The 7,994-nt window shown below is 34.5% G+C and overlaps 1 long non-coding RNA gene across 1 annotated transcript in view; it reads left to right on the top strand.

Annotated features, from left to right (window-relative positions):
• The first annotated feature begins 2,752 nt into the window (after positions 1-2,752).
• The window catches only part of LOC128182352 (uncharacterized), a 54,380-nt gene continuing 49,138 nt past the window's right edge, over positions 2,753-7,994 (top strand). The window contains exon 1 of the long non-coding RNA XR_008243407.1: positions 2,753-3,187. This is a non-coding gene — a long non-coding RNA (uncharacterized LOC128182352). The remainder of the gene's footprint in view (positions 3,188-7,994) is intronic.

Genomic DNA, 7,994 nt, shown 5'->3' with positions numbered 1-7,994 from the left:
TTAACACGCATAAATTACCTGCTACATTAGACTTTTCTATTAAACTTACAACAAATATTGATTAATTATTCAAAATAAGTTTTTAAAAACACCAAACAAACAAAATCCAAGTTGAACGCACGTTTTTCTGACCGTACAGCTGTGTATATAAGTTTGATTTTATTCTTTGCATGTACTAGACAATAGATCTAGGGTTATCTGTTAGTGAAAAAATCCCCCTAATACCAAAGAAAAGATTCTCTAGTACATTTAGCAGGGACGGGCGCATGTGGATTAAAGTCACTATTTGTACTTCGCTCATCGAATTGCGTTTTTCAGTTCATTGTGAAAAAATTCGTCAGAAACTGTTTAGTTAACAAAATTATTATATCTTACATTACCGTTCACAATGTACCATAAATGTATATGGAATATTGCATGAGTTGAACCGATTCTTTTTTCTCACAAAAAAGCTAGCGTTTGCTGCAAATTAGAGATACATGTACACGAGCTGACACGCAGTGAAATCGTTTTACAGCAATGTCTTCAATCCCTTATTTGCTTACAAAAAATCGGAACTGAAAATCTTTGAAACATCTTAAAATGTGGTTTCTTTATATTCATGTAAAATTGTAAAATGGCGACTCAATTTGCACGTGAATTTTACAATCCGACGTCGATTAGCGTGTTTGAGAGAAAGTCAGCAGCAAGTAAAGCGTCAACTTGACATCAGTAGTAAATATTGTCTGATGAATATTGAGGCGCCTGCATGTAATAAAATTAATGTTTGTACAGACTGGGTGAGTTACAAAATTAGGTACATTGTAAATCACTGGTCGGTCCAAAATTAAACACAATTGTAGTTTTTTTTTTTGTATGTTTGAAAACACATGCCCACTTGTAGAAGAAATTGTGCCTTTGATTGGTTGAAGTTCAATAAAATGTAATTTATGTAATATTCATTGTCAGTATCTGTTGTGAATTCTTTGGAATAAGCTAAAACAAAATAAATATACTGCCTCAACTAAAACTAATGCGTTGAAAATGACCTAATTTATCGATGAAGATAATTGCTGAAATATAAAATGGCAAACCAGTTTAAATAGTATGTTTCTGACAATTGTTTAAATCACGAAAAAAAAACAAGAATTAAGCGATCATTGTGAGATCTCTTGGCCAATTATCGCAGTGATATAGTTTATGCAGTCCTGATACAGAGTTAAACGTCACAACTGGCAGTTGGTGCATAAGTTATCGATACCGCGTAAGCAGACAGGGTAACGGCTCATTTAAAATAAAACACAATTTCATACATTATTTATTTTAAATGTATGTACAAAATAATTAGCAGCTATAATGCTTAAAATATCTGATAAGATGAAAATTGATTCTCATACTGAAATCGACACATAGATAAAACATTGCCTGTAACATTGCATATCTAATTTCAGAGTTATCGTTCCTTATCCGCTAGGGTCCCCGTGAGAAATACTCTTCCGGCCAGGACCGTAGTCTGGTCACGCCCACCCCCGCCACTCCGTTTTCACTTCGTTTTGGGGTCAGGTAAAAGCCGGCGCCATTTTGAAAATGGCGACCTCCATGACTGGGTTGAGGTAGGAATTTACCACCGAAGAAAAAATCGGGAATATCTTCTTATGACTATGAAAAATAATTCAACCAACCCATACCGAGTGTTAATGACAATCAGTTGTATCGGAAAATGTAGTTTTTTTAGTATGTCAGAGCCCTTTTATTTATTTATCCCAGTTTTCTTGCAATGTTTACATACCCCCCGAATTAAATATCGATCTATAATTATTTAACCAAGGATGGCTTAACTTTCTAAATGAGTTGACAAGTTTACCTAAGCTATACACTAATAGAAATCACCGAAAAATCGGCAGGGCCACGCTTACATGACTAGTCTCGTTCAACCAGACGCTCGGCTGTCTCCGTAAATCTCCGACGAGTCTCGTTCAACCAGACGCTCGGCTGTCTCCGTAAATCTCCGACGAGCAGCTCGTCGGAGATTTACGGAGACAGCCGAGCGTCTGGTTGAACGAGACTATTACAGGTGCTAGAGCTCGAATTTACTCTATGTCAATCATTTAACATTATCATATTAGATTTAGCTTGGAATAAATTAAAAAAGAGTTTTTGCATAGTTTGATAAGGACATGCTTGATGATATACATTATTTGTCAATAGTTATTGATACAGAAAACAATAGTCCAATCCACACTTACGATACGCAAGCGGCCTTTGTTATCATGTCAAAGGTCAATGGGGAAAAAGCCCCTTGTGTACTTACGGAGAATCCGGGTGGTTTCGCTCCGATCGCTTGTTCGCGCTGAGTGGTTTCGCTCCGAATACATGTTCGCCCCGGGTGGATTCGCCCGGATAGTACTACAATAAACACTGCTTGTTGCTTTTGTTTTTAAATACGTAATTTAAATTATTTCTATCTATACATACGTGGTAAATTAAATGTTTTAGAAGGTAATTTCGTTTAATTACATTAATTTTATACACATGCACGAACATCGCCTGAGCAGTTTAATTCAGTAGTCGGCAATTAATCCACCATCAATGAAACCGTTAAATAAATAGCTTTGACTGCGATCTAATTTGGAGAACTAAATGATGAGTATCTAAAGAATTCGTAAGCACGTTTTTTTTTTAAATCAGTATTCTGAAAGAGTATAGCAAAGAAATGGTCCGTGATTGCTGCCTCTATTGCCATAAGTTGATGAGTAACTATACTCTGTCCCAAGATATTTTGGATTCACGTTTGGACGATTTTTAATAAAAATACACTTACCTGTAAAAGAAGTGCAATTGAAATAGTTGAAAGGGATATTTTCCAAGATAATTTCATTGACACATTATCATCTTTCACTGGAACGAAAACAGATTCCTTACGGAGATTTATAATGGGGAATGTTTACATCTTTTCTCCATTCGGAATACACTCGGAATACATCGCGCAATATTTCAACGTTATCATCCGGGCTTGCTGCAATGCAAAATCTCCGTAGACATAACATTTTTTAGCATTGTATTAAAACCTGATAAGCTAACAGGGGCGTTTTGACTGAGAAATCTTGGAAATTTTTCATACTTTTGAATGAACATCGTTTGGATCCTGAGGTATTTATAAATATCAAACAATTAAGCCAAACGTGAATCCAAAATATCTTGGGACAGAGTATAAAATATAATGCATTATATGATAGATAATAAAATGAATTAAATAATGCCCAAAATTGCATAAGATGCTCGCATATACATGTTAAATTAATGTATTATTAAATATATTTTCAATAGGACTTTGAATATTTCCTATAGTGCAAGCTATATAATATTTTTTTATGTCCATTTGGCCAATGCATATATATTATCAATGTCATATTTTGTATACTGTGTATAATGACGGAAAATTGGCTAAAAATGCTTTCACTTCACAAATGTTTATAAAAGGCATTAATTTAGACAGCTCGGTTAGGTTAAATCACGATAATTTTAAATTATTTCATAAAACACAACGTTAGCAATTATTTGGGGTTTGCTAAGATCGATAAATACAGGTAATCCTATTTTATTTTAATATTTATATAATACATTGAAAAGGGGCGAAACCACTCGGCGCGAAACCTCTCAGCGCGAACAAGTGATCGGAGCGAAACCACTCGTTACCCTTACGGAAAATCGTAAACAATTGCACGCTCAAACTTAGATACGAAGAAGAATACAGAGTTTTATTGAAAGAAAAGGCTTTGTCATGTAGCGGTAAGTATTATATTTCATTCTTATGTTATTTTTTAATGATGACACATGACTTTTTCTTGAAAAATAGGCACTTAAACTGTAATATAATCCCAATCCCATTAACGCTCTACTCCTCCACGAGTTAAATTCTCGGTCAAGTTTTAAAACAGTATATTTTTAGTAAACATAAAATAGTAGGCGTAGCCTATATTTGTGTTCTAAAGCATTTATAAAAAAATCTCCATCTCATCGCATTTAACAAGCCACTTATACCATATATCATAATAAATGTAATATACACATGATACATTACTCTAACACTATCAAATATGTATGCAGTTTCCATTTAATAGAGTTATTTACAATAGAAGTCATGTCTTCATTTTTACAGCAAGTTGGTGACATGTACGGCAGCATATGTATGAAAACTTTTGCTGTTGTTATTTATATTTGTTTGTTTGAAAATTTGGTTAAAATGAGTTTTAAAAAAGTTGCAAGGAGAAACTGTGCCATGCCCGATTGTACAAACAGCTGGTACACTCTGGAACAATGGATGAAAAATGTGTGTGCAATTCACAACACCAACTATGGAACAGGGTCATGCATTTGCCCCCCACCATTTACACTAATACCGTTTCCTACTGAGAGAAGGGATCCTGTAGCAAGAAGGGTATGGATTAACACTGTCAACAGAAAATCAGGTGACAAAAATTGGATACCCAATGAAAATTCACGAATATGCTCTTTCCATTTTGTTGATGGCACCGCAAGCCCTGCAAATCCATATCCTACATTGAATTTGGGCTACACACCATTAGTCCAGCTTGTTAAAGCAAGGCCTCCACCTACAGAAAGAAACTTTTCTCAAGATTCGACACCAAACAAGAGGGCAAAGGTCACAGTAGTTTCTGAAGAAGCAGAACACAATCCTATTTCACAAGATGGCATTGTTGCTTGCATGAATGACCACAGTTACACACATCCCCCTGATGTGTCTATTTTGGAAAATGAAAAAGATAAGTTTATTACTGAATTGCAGCAAAAAGTTAAAAGTTTAAAACTTGAGAATTTATCTCTGAAAAACCAGGTGAACATTTGTAAGAAAAAGAGTTCTTTTAACATTTCTCTTGTTTTAAAAAATGACAAAAAGGTAAAGTTTTACACTGGAATTCCTACTGTTCAAGCTTTTAATGACATCTTCAGAGTTTTGCAGGGTAAAATTCAACACATGAAACATTGGAAAGGACCCAAGCGTACTTGTAATCCAGTAAGCTACAAAAGGGTTGTAAGCAACTCAAGAAAATTAGATGCAAAACAAGAATTTATTCTTTGCCTGATGAAACTTAGACTTGGTCTTCTTCTTGAGGACCTTGCTGATAGGTTTGGTATTTCCTCAACATTAGCATCCAACATTTTTACAACCTGGGTTAAAGTTCTTTCTCAAACTATTGGGTCTTTGCATGGTGTTTAATCCTCCCAAGGAAGTTGTAAGGTCGAATCTACCTCCATCCTTTCAAAATAGCACATTTCATGATGTTAGGCATATTGTAGATTGTTCTGAAGTTTTTCTTGAGAAATCAAATAATCTTGAAGTAGCAGCAAAAACATGGAGCGATTACAAACATCATCATACTGGAAAGTTTCTAGTTAGCATAAATCCATCAGGAATGATAAATTTTATATCAGAATGTTGGGGAGGGCGTGTGTCAGACAAGGTGATCACTAACCAAAGTGGTTTTTTTTTTAGATTTGCTTGAGCCATATGATGCTGTTTTGGCTGACCGTGGATTTCCTATTAGGGAGGAATTGACCATGAAGAGAGCAACTTTGCTGATACCACCAGGTCGAAATGGGGTAAACCAAATGACATCTTCAGATGTTCATCTTACAAAAGCTATTGCAAATCGGCGTATTTACATTGAACAGGCTATTCGTCGTATGAAATGCTTTCGAATTCTCAAGTACGGAGTACCTCTCTCTCTCATGCACCATCTTGATGACATTGTCAAAATTATTGCTGGCATTTGTAACATGTACCCTCCACTTCCTTGTTATAAAGTCAAAAACTAAGATTATTTTATGGAAGATTTATTCCATGTGAAATATATTGATATAAAAGTCAAGACTTTTAAGTACATACATTGTAGAAAACTTGCATGGTTTCCCTCAGATTTTATAGCACTAATGAGTGTTATGATGAAACTCATTATTAAAGTCTTAATTAACAAAACTATAGTTTCATCATCAATTTTTTGTGGATTTAGTGAAAATTTACAGTTTAAGGATATGTAAACTGAACGTGGCCAATGATCTTTAGTCTCTATACATAATTGTTATATTATCATGGCTATTAGTTATTGCACTTCATTGAACATTTAATTTTGTGGATCAAGTCAAAAACAAAATCCACGAAAATTGGTTTTTAACAAGTATTGATGAAACTACAGTATGATATCATGCATTTAACTAAAATCTTTTAACAGGATGGACACAACCACTCTTTAATGTTTTTCAACAATGATTTTGTCACATGTACACATGGAAAATGGAACCAAAGCTGACATTTGCCGCATTGAACACTCTGAGCTTTGTAGGATTTAACATCATCTTGGACAATTTTGTTGCAAACTGGACAAAATTACACAGTTCCTTCTTTCACATTCTGAACATCTACTTCCATTGTCTCCTCTTTCATTAAAGAGTTTTCAACATTTCTTGTTTTTAATTCAGGCACAATATACAAACTGAAAAAGTTATCAAGATCATCTTGTAATTCGTCATAATAATATTTGTCAAATTCTATTCTTTCATTGAAAATTCCATTACAAGAATAGACAAAAAAGTCACACCAAAATCTTCCGGTAATAGCCATCTGGCCTTGTATCTGGGCAAAATAAGCATGACCACGATTCAATGACAAAGTTTCATTTTCACAATGCAAGAAAACTGGCAATTTACAATGACAAAAATGAGTACATTTTTCACATTTTGGTATCATTGGGCATTTAAATTCTGCAACCCCATCACCGCATGAACATGAAACAATGAGATCTGGACTTGCTGCCAAATATGGCCTAACAGAATCTATAAAAATACCACAGTTTGAAAAAACAACATTTTTGTGACCTTTTTTAGCTCACCTGAGCCAAAGGCTCAAGTGAGCTTTTCTGATCACAATTTGTCCGTTGTCTGTCGTTGTCGTTAACTTTTCACATTTTTATCTTCTTCTCAAGAACCACTGGGCAGATTTCAACCAAATTTGGCACATAGCACCACTAGGTGAAGGGGATTGAAGTTTGTTCAAATGAAGTGTCACACCCTTGTTAAAGGGGAGATAATTGAGAATTATTGAAAATTTGTTGGTATTTTTCAAAAATCTTCTTCTCAAAAACTGAATGGCCTGAAAAGCTTAAACTTGTCTGGAGGCATCATCAGGTAGTGTAGATTCAAGTTTGTTCAAATCGTGGTCCCCGGGGGTAGGGAGGGGCCACAAGAGGGGAATCAAGTTTTACATAGGAATATATATATATAGAAAATCTTTAAAAATCTTCTTCTCATAGACTATCAGGCCAGAAAAGCTCAAATTAAAATGGAAGCATCCTCAGGTAGTGTAGATTCAAGTTTGTTCAAATCTTGGTCCCCGGGGGTAGGATGGGGCCACAATAGGGGGATCAAGTTTTACATAGGAATATATAGAGAAAATCTTTAATCAAAGTACTGAAAGTACTAATGGGAGTTGATCTTGCATAAATTTAATACCAGTGGTATGTTTGGACTAGTACATGTACATTAATATCTAGACAACATTGAAATGGTTACCCTGTCAAAGGGTCCTGCTGAAATAATGGACAATAGGATGAGAAGAATTTCAAAGAAGTTTGCTTTGACATTGACCCATAAGTTAGAAATATTCCTGATCAAGATTAAGCTCATCCCAATTGGGAGAAGCGTATTAAAAGGTTTCATGATTTTTACTTTTTTGGAGGAGAAAAATATGTATTTTGAGAGAAATGCTAAATATGATTCCAGTAAATATGTAGAACAACAATCATCAACAGTTAAACCAAATTTATTCAGAGATGGTATAAGGTATGGAAGACCGAAAACCATCTGAAAAACAGTCTGTGTAGCTTTCAAAAGTGAACAGGAATATAATTGAACATTGGTAATTATATAATATCAGAACAAAAACAGAAACAATTGGCTGTAATATAAACAAATTAGTCAGCAATATTACATGTATCTTA

This window comes from Crassostrea angulata, chromosome 4 (assembly GCF_025612915.1).
Source record: "Crassostrea angulata isolate pt1a10 chromosome 4, ASM2561291v2, whole genome shotgun sequence".
Classification (NCBI taxonomy): domain Eukaryota; kingdom Metazoa; phylum Mollusca; class Bivalvia; order Ostreida; family Ostreidae; genus Magallana; species Magallana angulata.
This window is presented reverse-complemented; position numbering and strand designations above follow the sequence as displayed.